Below are 21116 nucleotides of genomic sequence, written 5' to 3'. Positions count from 1 at the left end.
TATATGTATGTGTGTATATATTTAGGTTAAGGCCTGGATCTTTGATTTTATTGGTGTAGGGGCCCCAGGGATGATGAAACTCCTTCTACCAATTCCTATCAGTGCCTTCTCTACAATTTAAGAATTTTGAAGTTTAACCTGGTTAAGTGACTTGGCTAAGGACATTCCACCAGTACCTGTCAGAAATGGGTCTTGAACCCAGGATTTGGCACTATGTGTGCACATCTATGTATATATGTGTGTGTGTATATATATATCTGAAACAGCATAGAGAGGTCCAAAAAATAAATGTACTGCTTCCATTTCCCTGTATACTCAGTATCTCCAAACATCTCTTGAGAGGAAACTGATGTAATAGATAGAGAATTGGCTTTGGAGTCAGGAATACCTGGTTTTGTATTCTACCTTTGACACATATTAGCTTTGCTTCCATGAGAGTCATTTAATTTCTCAGTGTTCTACATAAATCTGTAAGACTATAAGTTGCAGGGAGAAACTAAATGGATCAGTGGATTGAGAGCCAGGGCCAGAGATGGGAGATTCTGGGTTCAAATCTGGCCTCAGACACTTTCCAGCTGTGTGACCCTGGACAAGTCACTTAACCCCCATGTCTAGCCCTTACCTCTCTTCTACCTTGGAATCAATGTTGTATTGGTGGATGATAAGGATTTTTTTTTTTAAAGACTGAAAGTTGCAGATGAGTTAGCTGGCCAGAATCAGTAGAGGAAGTTTCAACACTGGGAATTCCCAGTATCTATTGAAATCACAAGTCTCTCTTCAGAAGATATGAGGGAATGGGGAGAGGGAATGGACATGTTTTCATTCTTATAAGTATGGGAAAGAAAAACTTGCTCGAAATCTATGTGTTTATGTGTTTTGGTGGTGGGGAGTATTGAGGAGAGGGAATAGTTAGGCATTAGTAGATGGGAAGAAAATCCCAGGTTTGGAGGACATTGGTGAGAATGTGTCAGTTTACTCTTCATTTCCTTGACTCTCAGATCTCCTCAGACCTAGTTGCTTCCCATCCACTTTAAAAGAGAATAGTCAAACATGAAGGAAGTGTGTGTGTGTGTGTGGGAGTATTAATTAAGCACCTACTATGTGCCAGGCATTGTGCTAAGCCTTTTACCAGTATCTCACTGGTTTCTCACAACAACCCTGAGAGCTAGATACTATTATTATTCTCATTTTACAGTTGGGAAAACTGAGGCAGACATCAGAGGTTAAGTGATTTGTTGAGGACCACACAGATACTATATCAAAGGACACATCTAAATTCAGGTCTTTCTAAGTCTAGGCAGGAATCAATCCACTTCACTACTTAGCTGTCAAACTTTTATTTTCAATATAAGTAAATTATGTTATAGATCTTTGCCAATTAATAAAAAAAGTAAAAACACATTTATTAAATGCCTGCTGTATGCCAAACACTGTGCTAAGCCAAGGGGATCTGATACAGGATAATTTTGGTGGAAGGTCAGAAAAGCACATCTCCATCATCATAGCATCAAGGCGTCACAGAGTCCAGGTTCTGTAGCCAGCTCAGTATCTGTGCCTGGAGAAACAAAGAATGATCAATCAATCAATCAATCAATATCAAACACCTACTATGTGCCAGACATAGTGCTAAGTGCTAGGAATACAAAAAGAGGCAAAAGACAGTCCCTACCCCCAAGTTGCTTACAATCTAATGGGGAATGGGAGGAGACAGCTAGGTAGCTCAGTGGATTGAGAGTCAGACATAGAGATGGGAAGTCCTGGGTTCAAATATGGCCTCAGCCACTTCCTAGTTGTGTGACCCCATTGGCTAGCCCTTATCACTCTTCTGCCTTGGAACCATTACACAGTATTGATTCTAAAATGGAAGGTAAGGGCTTTAAAATGTAATGAAAACAAAAATGTAATGGGGCATGGAGTGACTTTCTAAATGGGGTCCAGAGGTACCCAGAACAGGACTCAACTGGCAGTCATGTTGCATGTGAACATGAATTGGTGGCACCAATTTTATGTAGAAACTGTGCTGAGTCAGCCCAATGTCTCCAGAGACTAGGGAGAGGGTACCCCTGAGGGGCTGGAGGGAAATTGTGCCTTTTAAAAAATTGTTCTATCTTTGAAATAAACATCCTTTTCTTAAAGATCAATGTCAGTGTTTAAATGGAACTCATCGCTAGTCACCCTCCCTTAAAGGTGGGGAAACACAGCTGGTGGCAAGGAACTTTAGCCAATAGCATTCGAGAAAGGCACCCCAACCCCTCCAGGGACCCCTGGAACTTTAGGGGCAGATTTAGCTGACCCTGATCTAGGAGAGTGAAAGAGAGCTATACATGTAGATGTACAATCTACATACGAACCTTTTCTATATTTGGGGAGAGAAACACACCCAAAATGTTGTATAATCTTTATTTTGGCTATACCTTTCACCTGGGAATGAATCACAAAGTAGGCCAAGGGGGATAGACCAGCTGTGTCATGATTTGGTTCGCCTACCACCCATGAATTCAGCCTCTGCCTCCCTGCTTCCTCAGGGTTGGAGTCAAGTTTGAGCAGGAAGGGTGGGCACAGCCATCAGGACCCAATTAAACAATACCTCCCCTGTTCTTGACAAAAAAGGCAGAATTACTACAGATTCTTTCTCCTCTGGTTTCATAACTCCCCAGTGAGCTGCACCTGGCTCTTCCACCCTAGGGTTGTAAGGCTTGCTGCATAGTAGGTGGCCCCTGACTACCCAAGGAAGTCTAGGCTCCCCCAGGCCACTCGGGTTGGGGAAACTGACTCATTATTTTTTGTATGACGGAGGGAGAGAGGTCTTGCAACCTATAACATCTTTAGGAGTGAGTCAGGGGAATGAGATCCAGATTTTCTCCCTTTTGTTCCTGGCAGGAGGGCTCCTAAACCACTCACACTCACCTGTGGGCAGGCCAAGGCAGGAAGATGCTGTGGTAAGGCAGGGAGAAACATAATCCCTTGTGTGATGAATGGGCAGGAGGTCTTTCCCAGCATCCCTAGAATCTTCTGCCCTCTTTCCTGACTATGTATTTGTAAACGTCAGCTCTTCTGTGCCTGAGAAAAAAAGGGCTCAGATGTGAAGCAAGCTGACACAAGCCATCAATGGGGTTGTTCTTGTTCCTGAACCTGCATTGCTTAGGGAGTTATTTCAGCAAGAACAAACAACCTTCAAAAAAAGCATTTAAATATCCTATTTTTGTTGTTGTCCCTTGTTGTTGTTTGGTGCTGTTCCACTTTGCAGACGCCACCTACCCCACGTGCAGACTTTGGCTGCTTCCCTCTCTCCTCCTGGGCAAAGGGCCCAGGGAACTTCTTTGAAGCTCCCAGAATTTGAACTCTGGTGCCCTGCCATGGTGCTGAGAGTCCCTTCAGCTGCTCCAGTCAAGCAGGGTCTCCTTTTTTTTTTCCCTTTCTCTTCCTCCTCTTTAGTCTCTTCATCTTCTCTTCCTCTTCTTCCTCCTCTCTTTTTTCTCTCTCCTTCCTCTTTGTCCTCTTCATCCTCCTCTCTTCATTCTCTTCCTTTCTACCTTCTCTTCATTCTCCCCTTTTTCCTTCTCTTTTTCATCTTTTTCTCCTCTCTTCCTCTTCCTCCTCCTCCACTTCTTTGCTGACTCCAGGCTTTTTGGATTAGGGTGTTGGTGGAGCAGAATTTGGCAAAAGCTATGGAAATTGCTGCCAGGGAGGAAGCTGAAAAGAGGTAATTAGACCTGGGTAATTGGTTGCTTTTTATTTTTTACAGGCAACTGTGGAGCTGAATGAGAGAGAAAAAGACACCATAATGTTCCCTCCTGGGGGACAGGGGGTAACCCACCCTTATTTGAAAGGAAGAAAAAGATGCCAGATTCTAGGCAGGCCTGAGTTTTCTGGCATATCATATCTTTTGGGAAGAATTCTATCTATTAGAACAATTGTTCTCTGCACTTCATCCCCCACAAGACTATTGAAGGTTCAGCCTCACTCATGTTCCTCCCCATCAAGGGAAGGAAAAAGAGCATTGCGTAGAACAGTGGTACCCAAGGCATTTAAAAACTTTGGTTAAACTCCACTCTAGTTTAAATTCACTTCTACTTAGGTATCCCACAGAAGGCATTTTGTAGAATCAAATAATGAAAAGTATTTTGTTGAAGGTTATTTAAGCACCCCTTTCCTCCTGTTTCCACTGTCAGGACATATCACCAAACAACAGATCTCACATTGGATTCAATAGACCTGATTCTCCAGTCCCTGCCCTAGATTTGTCTCTGGTTGGAGATCCATTTCATATCAAGCCTAGACTTGGAAAGATTGTGACGAACTTTCCACTTGATTCTGTACGCCAATGACAAATACCATCCTGATCCTGAAGTTACTTGTTACTAGACTTTTCTCTCAATGAATGACTTGACAAAAAAAAAAATTATTGCCACTAATCTTGTGCCCCTGAGATAGTTCTCAGAGTGGTACTAGAGATGCCAAAATCTTACCATAGTGGGTAGGTGTATGTGTACATGTGCCTTTGAGAGTGTGGTCACTTTACATCTCACTCTCCATCAATGCCTCCTCCAGCTGGTGGGCAGAAGCAAGAGGGAAGGGAAGAAAGGTATAAATCAAATTAGTCAGTTTTATGGTTGCTGAGCAGCTTGGATAAAGGATTTGGCAAGAGGAGGAGGTTCAGACAGATGACCAAAATGAGCCTTCTGATTATCTATGGACTTTAGTCAGACATGCTCTCCTTGTCTCCCATTGGGGTTCATGGGATCATGAGCATGGATAATTGAAAGTTTGCCACAGTGTTAGGAGACACATACATGTCTGTCATTTTCAGGCAGCTGGGACCACTAGGACAGTGTTTTGCAAATGATGCTTGATATTTTCCAGATAATTGAATCAATGATGACATAATCCTTGTGCCTTCCTCCCCTGATCTCCCAAGAGGCTAGTTAATTCTATGATAAAGGAAGAATGAGAAGCACAGGAACTGACAAAGGTTTTCAGAAGGAAATCAGCTAAGAAGCCATGTCTAGAAACAGCCCTCCACTGTCCATCCCAGACTTGGGCTTTCTCTCTCCAGCCACAATGCCTTTTGTGCATTCTTCTCTTTAGGATCCTGCAGGCAATCCAGGGTTTGCTGGGAGGGAGGTCTAGCACAACTCTCTAGACTTCATTTGGCCCTTAATAAATATTTGTTGATAGAGCTAGAGAGAGGGGCCGTGCAACCACACTTATTTTAACAGCTCTGAATCTTGTGTTGCCTTTACAAGTCAGGGAATGGAATCCTTGATGAAGTCTCAGAGCTTTTCTCTGACATTGCAGGTCTCCTTCCAGGATTAGCCTGCTGGAGAACAAGGTGGAGCAATGTCTGCAAAAAGAGAGAAGACAGCAGACTCACCTTCTTGGGAGAGATGCCAACCCTGATGGATCACCTTGGTGATCACCTTGTACTCTCTTCTTTCGCAACTGCCAAGAAATTGTAAAATGAAAGTTCTCAGGTCCTCCAAATGAATTTTATGGAATCTGACAGGCAGCAAATTTCTTCAGGTAAATTGATCCTGATTTGCTTCTCTGGGAAGATGGTTCTGCAGCTTTGCCTATATATAGACAGGCCATCAAAGGGGAACTTGGATTTCCACAAGCCATATGTAATCCCTAGCTTCTGGGGAATGTTACTCTAGAGATCTTCAGTGTTTGGATGAGTGCTGGAGGGTAAGTCCTTTGCCCTAACAGAAACTCTGAGCTCAATAACTGGGGAAAAAGAAGACAATAATTCCCCCTAGTTATCCTATTAGCTTCTTTTGGACTTCTAGAACCATAGAATCACAGTCAGAAAGGACTTTGGAGATCAGCTAGTCTAACTCCTTTATTTTGCAGATGAAGAAATTGAAGTAATTTGTCCGGATCATAGAGCCAGGTCCTCCTAGACTGCAATGTCTCTATAAACATTTTCTTCTTCTATCCACTAGATTAGGAGCCTGCTGCATCTTAAGACTCCTTTTTCTTTATGCTTAAAAAAAAAAAAAAAGCTTTACTAGTCCCTTTGTAACAAAGACAAGTAGGTAAACAAAGTGGCCTGCCAGTATATGCAACATCCTGTTGTAGTCCCTCACCTCTCTACTGAAAGGAGGGAGTTACATTTTACCTTAAGACTTTTTTTTAAAGTTCTTTCCTTTGGTCTCAGAATTAATACTGAGGATGAGCTGGGTGGCTCAGTAGACTGAGAACCAGGCCAAAGACAGGAGGTCCTGGGTTCAAATGTCACCCCAGAGACTTCCTGGCTATATGACACTAGGCAAATAATTTAATCCCAATTGCCTAACCATTACTGCTCTTCTGCCTTGGAACGATACTTAGTATCAATTTTAAGACAAGGTAAAGGTTTAAAAAAAAGAAAAAATCGATATTGGTACCAGTTCTAAGGCAGAAGAGCAGTAAAGGTTAAACAATTGGGGTTAAATGACTTGCTTGGGATCACATAGCTGGAAAGTATCTGAATCCAAATTTGAACCCAGGATCTCCAACTTAAGACATCTTTAAAAAAAAAACAAAAACCTTTATCTTCTATCTTAGAATTAAAACTGTGTATTGGTTCTAAGGCAGAAGAGTGTTAAGGGCTAGGTAGTGGGGGACTTGCCCAGAGTCACACAGCTAGGAAGTATCTGAGGCCAGATTTGAACCCAGGACCTCCCATCTCTAGGCCTTGCTCTCCATCCACTGACCCCTTTAGACATCTTTTTAAACAAGACAACAGAACTTTTTTTAAACCTGCATCTCCTTCATTGTCAATGTACTGGTAATGCATATTCTTCTCTCTCATTATAGACCTGGATTCCATTCCGTGATGTGGCAAGTTTTTCTACAGGTTACAAAGCTGCAGGACAGTGCTTGGTTGTAATTGTTCTTATCATTTGGCCTCTAAATGCTCCTTTAATCATTAGCTCCAAAATATTGGGTTGGGGCTGGTTATCTCATGGTATTGATCCTTATCATATAAAATCTGTTCTTCTCTAGTGTAAATTAATAATTTGGATATTTAGCACCCAAAACTTCTTTCCCAGGCTTCTTCCCTTTAATTCCAATGAATTGTTTTCCTTTATACACTGTCAAACTGTAGAGAAGGTAGCCTATGATCCTCCTAACAAAGAAAAGCTTGAATAGCACAGATAATCCGAGACCTTCCTTCTTCCTCCTAGGAGGCGCTGGTTTTTGACATAGATATTCTGTAGGAAATGGTCCTGATCCAAAAAAAGGAGAAAAAGTACCTTGAATAACCTAATCCTGTTTGGGGATTATATAGCATTGTTCTTCCCAGAGAAGTGTTATTTCATATGCCCTCTAAAAGAGCAAAGGAGTAGAAGGCTAGGAAACATCTTCAGCAGACAGACAGAAAGACCAGGATAGATACTGTCTAACAGAAATGTGAGGACACTGGACAGAGCAACTAGAGCTGGAAACCGAAGGTCTGACTACACTTGTCCATACTGTGTAGCAAGGATTGCTTGTTCCCTTTCACAATTGGGCTCCAGCTAACCTTTCCAGATTCATTACACAAATTACTCCTCTCTGTGTGGTCAAGCCAACTGGCTTCTTTGCTATACACATAGCATTCATCCTCTCATCCATGGGCCTTTGCACAAGCTGTTATCACCATAGATCTAGAGATGAAGGCCACCTTGTCCAATTCCATTCATAGATCTAGAGTTGAAGGCCATCTTGTCCAATTCCATTCATAGGTCTAGAGTTGAAGGCCGTCTTGCCCAATTCCATTCATAGGTCTAGAGTTGAAGGCCGTCTTGCCCAATTCCATTCATAGGTCTAGAGTTGAAGGCCGTCTTGTCCAATTCCATTCATATGTCTAGAGTTGAAGGCCGTCTTGTCCAATTCCATTCATAGATCTAGAGTTGAAGGCCGTCTTGTCCAATTCCATTCATAGATCTAGAGTTGAAGGCCGTCTTGTCCAATTCCATTCATAGATCTAGAGTTGAAGGCCGTCTTGCCCAATTCCATTCATAGGTCTAGAGTTGAAGGCCGTCTTGTCCAATTCCATTCATAGGTCTAGAGTTGAAGGCCGTCTTGTCCAATTCCATTCATATGTCTAGAGTTGAAGGCCGCCGTGTCCAATTCCATTCATAGATCTAGAGTTGAAGGCCGTCTTGTCCAATTCCATTCATAGATCTAGAGTTGAAGGCCGTCTTGTCCAATTCCATTCATAGGTCTAGAGTTGAAGGCCACCGTGTCCAATTCCATTCATAGGTCTAGAGTTGAAGGCTGTCTTGTCCAATTTCATTCATAGGTCTAGAGGTGAAGGTCATCTTGACCAACTCCATTTTCAGATAAGGAAACTGAGATATGGGAAGACTGACTTTCTTTCCCAAAGTCATGAGCCTTCCTAACCTCCACTGCCTCTTCAGATTTCTAGCTTCCTTCAAAACATGTCCACCATGAAACTCTCCTAAATTCTTGTATTTCATACAAATGTCATAGTCAAAATTTTTGGCTACCCACAACTAAATCCATCTTTTTGGATAGCATCATGTTAACCAGCCTCATGATCATGCCACAGATGAATGTAGATAATTATAATGAATATTGGGACGTCAGGAAGACCTGAGTTCAAATTTGGCCTCAGATACTTACTAGCTATGTGACCCTGGGCAAGTCACTTGACCCCCATTGCCTAGCCCTTACTAATACACAGTATTGACTCCAAGACAGAAGGTAAGGGTTTTAAAAAAAAAAGAAGAAGATGGAATGGAAGGAGAGCCTGGACATAGAGAGACTAGTTAAGACGCTAATGAAATAAGAAGACAAGTGTGATGTGATGAAGGCCTGAACTAGATGAGAGTTGTGGGGAGAAGATGAAGGACATGAGATAGTAAACTGGACAGGATTTTGTGTTTATTGGACATAAGACAGTTAAGGTGAAAAGTTGAGGATGATGACTTTGAGGTTGTGAATCTAGGTGGTTAGAAGGATCATGGTGCCCTTGACGAAAACAGACTTGGGAATTTTAATTTGTCTGAAAGCTCAGTCAATTAAAGGGGTAAAACTGTGCCACCTCCCTAGCTAGTGTAATCCTAATCTACATTAAGAAGTGTAGTGGCTAATGAGCCAAGACAGTTCCAAAGAACCCATGATAAAAAATGCTATCCACCTCCAAAGAGAGAACTGGTAAACTCTTTTTTTTTTGTCCTTTTAAACATTATTTTATTTGGTCATTTCCAAACATTATTCATTGGAAACAAAGATCATTTTCTTTTCCTCCCCTCCACACCCCCCCCCCCCCCGCCCATCCCACCACCTCTCCCAATGGCGATGAGTGATTCCACTGGGTATCACATGTGTCCTCGATTCGAACCCATTTCCATGTTGTTGGTATTTGCACCAGAGTGTTCATTCAGAGTCTCTCCTTGATCATATCCCCTCCACCCCTGTAGTCAAGTTGTTGCCTTCCCTCGGTGTTTTTACTCCCACCATTTGTCCTCTGCTTGTGGGTAGTGTTTTTTTCTCCTTGATCCCTGCAGGTTGTTCAGGGACATTGCATTGACACTAATGGAAAAGTCCATTACGTTTGATTGTGAGAACTGGTAAACTCTTAGTGCAGATTGAAGCATATTTTTTTGCTTTTTAAATTTTTCTCTTTTTTTGTTGCAACATGGCTAATACAGAAATATGTGTTACATGACCTTGCATGTATAATTTATATATCACTTGCTTTCTCAAGAGAGGGAGAGAATTGAAACTCAAAAATTTTTTAAATGAATGTTAAACTTTTAAATATAATTGGAAAGTATTTAATGAAATAAATATTTTTTAAAAGAAGAATAGTTTCTATAATAAAGTTACCATTTATGATTGGGAATAGGTGGCACAGTAGATAGAATGCTGAGCCTGGAGTCAGAAAGACTTCTTGAGTTCAAATCTGGTCTCAGACACTTATTAGCTGTGTGACCATGGGCAAGTCACTTATCCCTGTTGATCTCAGTTGACCTCATTTGTAAAATGAGCTGGGAAAGGAAATAGCAAACCATTCCAGTATCTTTGCCAAGAAAATCTCAGATAACTATGCCCAAAGGGCGCTAAGACTGTCTGCCCTTTGATCCAGCCTTAGCATTGCTGGGTTTGTACCCCAAAGAGATAATAAGGAAAAAGACATGAACAAAAATATTCATAGCTGTGCTCTTTGTGGTGGCCAAAAATTGGAAAATGAGGGGATGCCCTTCTATTGGGGAATGGCTGAACAAATTGTGGTATATGCTGGTGATGGAATACTATTGTGCTCAAAGGAATAATGAACTGGAGGAATTCCATGGGGACTAGAACAACCTCCAGGAAGTGATGCAGAGCGAAAGGAGCAGAACCAGGAAAACATTGTACACAGAGACTGATACATTATGGCATAATCAAATGTAATGGACTTCTCTACTAGCAGCCATGCAGTGATCCAGGACAATTTGGAGGGATTTATGAGAAAGAACACTATCCACATCCAGAGAAAGAGCTGTGGGAGTAGAAACCCAGAAGAAAAACAACTGCTTGATCAAATGGTTCAATGGGGATATGATTGGGGATGTGGACTCTAAGCGATCACCCTAATGCAAATATTAATAATGTGGAAATAAGTCTTGATCAATGACACATGAAAAACTCAGTGGAATTGTGCATCAGCTATGGGAGGAGGATAGGAGAGGGGAGGGAAAGAACAAGAATCTTGTAACCATGGAAAATTATTCTTAATTAATTAAATAAATAAAATTTTTCAAAAAAAAAAGAGAAAATCTCAGATGGGGTCATGAGGAATCAGACATGACTGAAAAACAGCATAACAACACATGTAATATTGATGCATAGTCTACAAGGCTCCATACCATGCAGTCCCTAGCTTCCCAATCACTTCTGCATCTCTCTTACTTCTGCCCCTACCCTAGTCTAGTCATGGATGATAGAACTGGCAGCAGCAAAATTGAAATGCTCAAGGAAGAGAGGATAAATCTAATATCTTTCCTTTCCATCACTGCCATCATTGTTCTTCTTCCCTCACTTTCTCATTGCCAATACTGCTTTGTTAATACATCTCCTACTCAGAAGTCCCAATCTTGTCAATCATCCTGGAGCACTTGCTCCAAATACCCAGAATGCTTTGGGTCTAGTTTCCCCTAAAATTTCATTTCTATTATCATCTCTATGAGGTTTTTAAGCCATGAGAACCTAATGAAAAGAGAAAAGAGGTGAGTGGGAGCTTGGGAAGAATTCTCTTCATTCCTTGTTTCCCTAGGTTACTAAAAGCAAGAACCCTTACCCAAGCCAAAAAGCCTGTGGATTTGCCTCAAGGACCAGCATGTAGGAGAGAAACTACAAAACAGTGATTGGTTCACTCTGCAGGAGAAAAGAGAAACCTTAGTTACAAGCAACAGACTGCACAAATAGGAAAATAGGTGGGCCAATCCTTGGTGCTCACAGAAGAAGAGAAAGAATGATTGGGGGAAAGGTGTGACCCAATACATGGCCATGTGGAGAAATGCTTAAACTCTGATAAATTGAATACATGGGATTTTTTTTCCTTTCTAGTTTCTTATATGCCTTACTCCCCCTTTTGTGTCACCAGAAGCAATAGGGCATTTTCTCAGCCTTTCCTTCACCCCCCTGACAGAGCCCTTATTGCCACTTTCCAACCTACCCACAACCCCTCACCCACTACCTTCTGTCTCTCTCTTCTTTTGCACACACATCTCATCTGACTGGCTTGGGAGAGAAGTCCCTTGGGGCAAGGGCTTTGCTTTCTTTGCATTCTGTGAGTTTATAAGGGGGCTTGAATGCAGTATGGTACTCCATCAATTATTAATAGTAATAATGGTAACAGCATGGGGCTGGAGGTAACAGGAGAAGGAGCTGGGGGTGGGGAATGGAGGGAGGCTTGGAAAAACACAAACTAACAAGACCAGCTTTTCTGCGGCTTTGTTACTTGGTCTCCTATTTTTGCTTTTCTTTTTAACCCCCTGCCCTTGACTGCTTTTACAGCAGAAAATTGCTCTGCCTCCTCCTCAGAACTGAGGTGCAGGGACATTGCTGGCATCCTGGCAGTTAGGTACAAGATGACATACCTGTGTGAGTCTCCGAGGGATCCTTCCAGGATGCAGCAATCAAGGAAATTATGATGAGAAATGTCCTCAATCAGTGTTCTTTGTAGAGAAGCCCTTCGCCCTCAGCATAATAATTTTTTTAAAAATCCAATGGGGGTAGTTTTGCCTATTTATACAAGATGCTGGACATGTAGCCATCAAAACACACTATTTGGGGAAGTTTGGTAAGGGGTGGGCAGGCTTCTCAGACACAAAAGGAGGCTGGGGGGGGGGGAGGCCACGGAGGAAGAATACTTCACTAAGGCCTTCTTAAACCCAGACGGTGTTCTCTGACCTTCATTCCAGTTGCTGCCTTAGTACTGAGTTTATTATCCTTGCCAAAACCACACAGGGAGGAAGCCAGAGAGACAAAGAGCCTGGAAGTCAGAGTTGATTGCTATTCCTAGCCTGTTCTAGACGCCCTCCCTCCCCCAACCAAACCAAAACTATATGACTTGCAATCACTCAAAAAAACCTTTATGAGCATCTCCGATGTGCCCAGCATTGCACTGGGAACTGTGAGTGATGCAGCAGTGCTGTAGACTAGGTTGTGTCCTCAAGGGGCTTCCAGTCTCCTTGGGGAAGTAAAATGACAGGTGGAAGTTAATTAATGAACAGCTAAAGCTTAAACTAGCCGGTAATAACTGTAATGGGAAGTAAGAGTTCAGAGAAAGGCGAGCTCAATGTGGACTAAAGAGTGGAGAAACTTCATGAAGGAGCAAGAAAGAGGACCAGTTGAGATGAGTAGTTTACAACTTTATTTTCAGTTTAACTCCAAACCACTTAGCCTGTCATTTGAAGCCCCCTTCAATCTGGTCCTAGTTTACCTTTCTAGCAGCCTGGCACAGTTGTGGAGTTGGAGTCTTGGCTTGGGTTTTGCCTCAGTTTCCTCACCTGTAAAATAGGGATAATAACAGCCCCAATCTTGCAGAGTTGTTGTGAGGATCGATGCTATATATTTGTGTAAAGTGCTTAGCATAGTTCCTGGCACTATATAAATCCTTATTCTATATAAATCCTTATTCTCTTATTCCTGAATCTCACCTCTAAACACTTACTAGATGTGCAACTATCGGCAAGCGAAACTCTCTCCTCTGAGAAAATGGGAATGATATACCTATCCCCTAGGGGTTTTGTGAGGCTCAAATAAGATAATAAATGTTTAAGGGTGTATATGTGTGTGTGTGTGTGTGTAGGTTGCAATGTTTTGTTTTTGCCTATGTAGGTTATACATGTCCACAAGAGTCTGTTTAGATATGGCTTACATGGAGGTCATATCTATTTATAGAAATATATATAACATATATATATGATATATATATATAAATAAATATAGAAAGAAATAATTATTTCTAGCATCTCCTTCCCCTATCTTTCTCCAAAGGAGAATTTGATTTCTTGCCAGGAAGGGAATCAGGTTATTGGGACCAGAGGTTGACCACTCTGCTTTCCTCTGACAGAAAGGATACCAGAATGATATCTAACTGCTTCCTTAAATATTCTTAGTATAGGGGAAGAATTTTTAAGTTCAAACTTCACCTCAATCTCTATTCCTTAATAGAGAAAGAGTGTCTCAAGCTATATATTCAAGGCTTGATTCCTTTCCCACCAAATGCCAGTTCCACAAAGAACACAAATAAGAAATCACAAGTAAGTCCCTTTATCCAAACTCAGAGCAAATAGAGACCAGAGAAAGTATACATCTGGGACTAAATAGCAGATAACATAAATTGAAAAGGTTCTCCCTTTGGGAGTAAGCTCTCTCAGATCAATCAAGAGAGGGTTCCAGATCTCACTCAAGGGGAAATTTCCCACAGTCTCTAACATAACAAGCTGAGAATAGGGAGGGATATTGTAAGGAAATTTAGGGTTGTGACCTAATCTAAATTTGATTTTTGGTCTGCCAGGGGATATCTCAAATAAAATACCCAAGTCAGTTTGGAAATATATGGTGGTTTGATCAATATATAGGGAAGAAATCAAGGAGAAGAGAGAGGGAAAAGGTATAGGATTTCTCCTGCCTGGTCTGTGCCAGGTGAGCCACGAGGTCTTTGACAATTAGAGGCTTCTCTAAGTGGACAGTGTTTGGAAGGTAAAGGAGAGAAAAATCAGCCTAAACTCCTAGAGATCTCAGAGAAGAGCCTCACCAAACTAGGTTACTAGACTTCCTCCAGTATGGTATCAAGGAAAACTCACCGCTAAACCCAGACAATAGCAGCCGCCATGCCAAGATGCCAAAATGCTTAGCAAACTGCTGCCAGCCACCAGCCACCTCTCTGCTGTCAAAGAGGTCCAAGAGAGGAAGTGATACGAAATATATAAACAGTTTTACATCACTTTCCTACATCTTACATGTACCAATGATATCTTAGGCTTGAATTAGGACAGCCCAGGGGTCTGTCAGTTATTTCTGATTTGTCATTTGCTAGCACATGTCTGTCATAGGCCATCCTCCTAAATACTTAATCCTTAAGTATGGGTTAGACATTCATGATTTTGTTAGACTAAGTAGGGTGGAGTAATCTAAAGTTCACAATATATAAGAGATTGGTAGCTTCTCTATACATTGGCTTCTCCCCAGAGTTTATCTTTCTTGCTAGATATCTAATGAGAAGAGAGAATAGCATATGTCCCCAACTCTACCCTACATGCATTGAGTAATCAGTCTCCGCTAATGAGGAGGCAGTCCCAGATCAATTGGGCTTTGAGGTTTTGGTCACATAGTTGAAGCATTTTGCAAACTAAAAAGTACCATGAATATGAATTATTATTCCATTTTTATTCTATACTAGCCAAATAGGTTTATCTATCATCCCCTATAATATCCTCCCATTTTCTTCCTCCTGATTTTTCTCCTACTTTTGCTGGATCTTCCTGTCACTTGCTAAAATCATATCCTTTCTTCAATTCTCTCCTCGATTCCCACCAATTCCAGGAGGCTTCTCCTTACTCTGGAGCTGTCTCTCCTTCTCCTGAGGTCTCTCAAAGGTCATCTGTGGTATTCCCTTAGAAAATATTATTCATCTGCCTTGTATGGTTGATCTTCTTTTCATAGTATCTAGATTATAAGATTTATGAGAATAGGGATCACGTTACACATTTTTGACAGGGAAGGGAGGGTAACAATAGCTTCAGTATTACCTCCAAATTTGGAGTCAGAAGACCTGACTATCAAATTCTATCTCTGCCCTTATTTGCTATGTGACCATGAAAAAATTAACTTCTCAAAGGTTCAGTGAGCTTAATCTAACCGATTCTCATCTGCAAAATGGGGATATTACCCACAATCCCTACTTCACAATTATGCTGTAAGTCTCAAGTGAGATAATTTATGTAAAGGGGCTTTTATATCCAAAAAGCCAATGTTCTTGTGTCATGGATCCCTTTGAAAGTCCAGGAGAGCCTATGGATCTAATCTCAGAATAATGTTTTTAAATGTATAAAGTAGGGGCAGCTGGGTAGTTCAGTGGATTGAGAGCCAGGCCTAGAGATGGGAGGTCCTAGGTTCAAATTTGGCCTCAGACACTTCCCAGCTGTGTGACCCTGGGCAAGTCACTTGACCACCATTGCCTAGCCCTTACTACTCTTCTGCCTTGGAGCCAATTCACAGTAGTGACTCCAAGATGGAAGGTAAGGGTTAAGAAAAATGTATAAAGTAAAATGCATAAGATCACAAAAGGAAACCAACTACATTGAAACAAAGATATAATTTTTTTTCTCCTCCAAGGTCATGGGCACCTTGAAATCTAAGATCTGTAGACTTCTAGGATGAGAGTCCATACTTTAAAATGTAGTGGTCCTAGAGATGGGAAGTCCTAGGTTCAAATATGACCTCAGACATTTCCCAGCTGTGTGACCCTGGGCAAGTCACTTAACCCCCATGCCTAGCCCTTACCTCTCTTCCGTCTTGGAACCAATACATCAGATTGATTCCAAGATGGAAGGTAGGGGTTTAAAAAAATGTAGTGGTGATATAAATGTCATCCAGAAACTCAAAAATAACCAGCCTGGTATTCATGCTGGGCCTCAACATATATTTGTTGGTTGAGGTTTTTCCCAGAGCAGAAAAATAAATCAACTCCCCCACACCAAGTACCAGAACCTCCAAATTTGAAGGGATAAAAGGGTTGGCAATTTGCAATCAATCACCTAGTACTAGACCATTGCTCTCTTTATTGAGAGGGATTCTTTCAAGTCCTGCTCAATTGTTTAAAAAGAGAAATCAAGTTTCTGTTTGTTCTAGGCTTGGTCTTCAAGTCCCTAGCCAGTGGGAGGCAGCAGATTTGGGGCAGGACCTCTAGACACACTCCTCTTTTTGTTTGCATTGCCTGACTTCAGCCAGCTCCAGGTTTGTGCAGCTGGCTGCCAGGAGGGACTCCTGCATATCAATCTGCTCTCTGCACCGCTTGGTTTTGTACCCCAAGGACTGGGTTGTGCTTGCAGTCCCAGCAGTTGTCGGATGCCACACTGTTTAGGAGGCAGCTGGGTGGAGATGAGGTCCCAGATCCGAAGTGCAGAGTCACGACGTGGCCTCTGAGGGGGACCCTCCTTACTCCTCGGCCCCTGCCCCAGGGTACCTGCTCTAGTGGCTAAAATCCCACCTTTGGAGATGATTACTTTAGGTCTTGAAGCATCCTAGTCCTCCGGCATCCCCTCTTAGATTCGGGCACCTCTGAGAGGGACAACACTTTAAGCCATCAGCAGCTAACACTTTAGAGGGGATTAGAGTTGGCAGCTAGCGAGGAACAAGGCTTTGCAGGCACCAATCGCAGAATGAATACTTCAAATGAGTCCACCCAGAAGAAGAGAAGTTAGACGAGAGAATGAGAGGGGCACTGAAATAGAGGGGTTGTCAAAAGGGGTGTGTGGAAGGGATAAAGACTCTTCTACAGTTTTGTCTTGTTTTTAAATAAACCCCTTATCTTCCATCTTGGAATCAATACTGTGTATTGGTTCCAAGGCAGAAGAGTGGTAAAGGCTAGGCAATGGGGGTCAAGTGACTTGCCCAGGGTCACACAGCTGGGAAGGGTCTGAGGTCAAATTTGAACCCAGGACCCCCCATCTCTGGGCCTGACTCACCATCCACTGAGCCACCCAGCTGCCCCCTCCTTTACAGTTTTGTTGAGGGTCAGTCTTGATGGGCAGGACCAGGAAGCACCCATGAACTAATCCTACCAGGGATCCTCAGATTCACAGATTTAGAGATGGAAGGAACTTCTGAGGTCACACGGTCCATGCCCTTTATTTTGTGGTTGAGGAAAGTGAAGCCCCAAAAGGGGTGGAATTGCTTACCCAAAAGGAATGAGTGGCAGAGCCAAAATAGGAACCTGGGCCATTGGAGAGCAAACCTAGGCTTCTTTGTGGACTGAGAAATATGCTCTGGAGAGAGAAGTAGTAGTTAAACCAAAAGGATGACTAGAGACTGCTTAGGGAACCGCAATGATGTGGGGAGAAGAAGGGAACACATCCACTCGTGTATGGGGTGATGGAAAGCCATGGAGGAGCAATAAGAGTTCTTCCTAAGGGGGCAGCTGGGTAGCTCAGTGGATGGAGAGCCAGGCCTAGAGATAGGGGGTCCGAGGTTCAAATCTGGCCTCAGACGCTTCCCAGCTGTGTGACCCTGGGCAAGTCACTTGACCCCCATTGCCTAGCCCATATCGCTCTTCTGCCTTGGAGCCAATACACAGTATTAACTCCAAGATGGAAGGTAAGGGTTTAAAAAAACCAAAAAAAACCCCATGTTACTCCTTTAAGACTAAAGTGATATTTTTTTAAAAGTCATAAATAGGGCCATAATTCTACTATTAGGCTAAGGCTGGTAGAATTAGTCATTCTACCAGAATGCTTAAACTACGCTTCCCCATTAGATGATGAATTCTTTGAGGGCAGGACTATCCTTTGCTTCCTTTTGTATTTCCAAAGCGAAGCACACAGTAGGTGCTTAATAAGTGTTTTTGACTCTAGGTCTGTATCCCCCAGAGATTTTTTTAAATGGGAAAGGACCTGTTTGTACAAAAATATTTATAGCTGCTCTCTTGGTGATGGCAAAGAATTGGAAACTAAAGGGATGTCCCTCCAGTGGGGAACGGTTGACAAATCGCGGTGTATGATGGTGATGGAACACTCTTGTGCTGTAAAGAATGATGAACAGGATGATTTCTGAAAGAGCTGGAAAGATCTATGTGAACTGATGCAGAGTCACATAAGCAGAACCAGGAGAACACTATACACAGTAACTGTGGAATGATAAAATGTGATAGACTTAGCTAATAACAGCATACAATAAATAATCCAGGACAATGCTGAGGGACTTAAGAAAAAGAATGCTATCCACCTCCAGAGAACGAACTTTGGGAGTAGGAATTGTAAGAATTAAATCATATTGCCTACCCAGATATATATTTTATAAAGTTTATTGGAAGGGTAGAAATATGACTTAATTCTTACAGAATGTAGGTGAAAGCCCATGATTTATCATTTATTTATTTGGGTGTGTTTGGGGATTTTGGCTTTATAAGATTATTCACTTATAAAATGAATAATATGGAAATGTTTTGTGTGACAATATATGTAAAACCCAGATCAAATTGCTTGGCAGCACCAGGAGGGGGGAGCGAAGAAGGGGAGACAATATGGATCATATAACTTTGGAAAACTTATAGAAATTAAATAAATATATTAAAATATATATAATTAAAAATATAGAAATAAAATAAAATTAAAATTGTTATTAAAATGTATTGTAATAATTTAATATTAAATATTTTTTAAAATAAAAAAATATTTTATTAAAATAAAAAGACTTGTTAAAAGTTTTTGACTGATTGACTATTAGAGCAAAAGCCTGGCGGGTATCCATATGGAATTTAGCTATAATGATTTCACCTGGGGCAGAAATGGGGAGGGAGAGTAGAATGCCTAAGAAAGGGGCAAACTGACCAGCAGGGTCGCAGCAGACCACATAATTGGACCCATGAGTGATTGTGGCACGTCTATCCTAGGTAAGATAGAGATCTAGCCTCAAAAATAAAGAGACTAATAATATGAACAAATAAGTAGACGTTAGAGAGATAAATTTGTAACTGAAGAAAATGCTCCATTTCAGTTAAAGCTCAATTGAAATAAATTAAAATGAAATGAAATTTTCCGCCATCTGAGTAAGTTCACAGGCCCCCTATAGTCTATCCAGGCACCCTGGGTTAAGAACCTTCGACTAGGGTGGTGAGCCTCTCTTCGTCACAGCCCTCAGCCCTCCCAGCAGTGACATGAGCAGGAGGATGCTGACTGACTTACTGGGTAAGCCCTGCCTGTGTCCCAGACAGCCCTCGCCATGGAAGCCCCAGGAATCGGTTTCATTAAGAAGCTTTTACATAAGGGGCTTGAGTGACCTGAAGCCTTCATAATACAATCTTAGAGCTTGTTTACTCCAGACTCAAATGCAAGCTGGGTATGTGCTCACTTACTAGAGTTGGTTTCTGGCAGAATCTATGTAAGAGCAATTCAGTATCTGTGTGAGGAGTTCCAGGCCTCTTGTCTTCACACTGGAAAAACTCTACTAAGGAGAGACTCAGACTTGGAGCGGGTTATAATATCTCTTCTCACAGTCCCTGTTTTGTGGATTCTCCTGGAGGCAGGGTATTCCCCAAAGCCAGGGACGGGTTGTTTGTTTCTTAAGAATTCCTCCACTGGGGGCAGCTGGGTGGCTCAGTGGATGGAGAGCCAGACCCAGAGATGGGAGGTCCTGGGTTCAAATTTGACCTCAGATTCTTCCTAGTTGGGTGACCCTGGGCAAGTCACTTAACCCCCATTGCCTAGCCCTTACCACTCGCCTGCCTTGGAATCAATATTAAGTATAAATTAAGATGGCGGGCAGCTGGATAGCTCAGTGGATTGAGAGTCAGGTCTAGAGATGGGAGGTTCAAATCTGGCCTCAGACATTTCCCAGCTGCGTGACCCTGGGCAAGTCACTTAACCCCCATTGCCTAGCCCTTACCACTCGACTGCCTTGGAATCAATATTTTTTTTAAATAATATTTTATTTGATCATTTCCAAGCATTATTCATTAAAGACAAAGGTCATTTTCTTTTCCTCCCCCCCACCCCCCATAGCCGATGCGTGATTGCCTTGGAATCAATATTAAGTATAAATTAAGATGGCGGGCAGCTGGATAGCTCAGTGGATTGAGAGTCAGGTCTAGAGATGGGAGGTTCAAATCTTGCCTCAGACATTTCCCAGCTGGGTGACCCTGGGCAAGTCACTTGACCCCCATTGCCTAGCTCTTACCACTCTTCTACCTTGGAACCAATATACAGTATGGATTCCAAGATGGAAGGTAAGGGTTTTATTAAAAAAAAAAAAAGAATTCCTCCACTGATTCGCACAGGACCTTGCACGCACACACACACACACACACACACACACACACACACACACACACACACATGGGGGGGGTGGGGGGGGTTTGAGGGAGTGGTACATCCTTTTGGTTGTTAGTGGTGTTCAATATTTACCTTGACTGATTGACCCTGGGGAAGGCCTTGAGTGCCGAAGGAGGCGCTTCTTTGCTGGACTGAAGGATTAGTGTAGAGCTCCCCATGGACTTCAGTAATTCCACCGGTTCCTTCCAAAGAACCCCAGCGTGCACAGCTGTCAGTCTTGGTTTTCAGCAAGAGTGCCAACTGCTCTGCCTGCTGGGACAAAGGACAAGGGTTCCCTCAGCAATGGCACGGCTCATTTGGCCTGGGGGCCCTTGCCACACATGGCATGAAGTCCGCCTTGGGCCCTCCCATCCCGGTGGCCTCCTGGGCACCTGCTTCCCCAGAGGGTTTGGTAGCTTTCCTTGCAGTAGTGAATTGAAGATGGGGAGCTGGAGGACAATAGCTATTCTTTTCCAACATGGCAATATGCAGGAATTCTGGAATTATTGTTGGAATGATTCCTAGTAAATCATAGGCACGGAGCGTCATTTACAGCAAGGAAGACATCTAGAGATGCTTTCGTTTAACCCTTTCGTTTTA

At 42.3% G+C, this 21116-nt stretch overlaps 1 long non-coding RNA gene across 2 annotated transcripts; it reads right to left on the bottom strand.

The window, feature by feature from the left end:
- Nucleotides 1–1321: 1321 nt before the first annotated feature.
- Nucleotides 1322–20789, bottom strand: LOC103097372 (uncharacterized). 2 transcript variants are annotated; one of them, XR_001627928.2, is made up of 3 exons: nt 20610–20789; nt 2908–3060; nt 1322–1555 (listed from the first exon to the last, which is right to left on the bottom strand). It is a non-coding gene; the product is annotated as an uncharacterized LOC103097372 (long non-coding RNA). The 2 variants fall into 2 exon arrangements; XR_008916231.1 differs by lacking the exon at nt 20610–20789 and adding an exon at nt 12081–12503.
- Nucleotides 20790–21116: the final 327 nt, after the last annotated feature.

The sequence above is a fragment of the Monodelphis domestica genome, chromosome 2 (genome assembly GCF_027887165.1).
Source record: "Monodelphis domestica isolate mMonDom1 chromosome 2, mMonDom1.pri, whole genome shotgun sequence".
Lineage (NCBI taxonomy): Eukaryota > Metazoa > Chordata > Mammalia > Didelphimorphia > Didelphidae > Monodelphis > Monodelphis domestica.
This window is presented reverse-complemented; position numbering and strand designations above follow the sequence as displayed.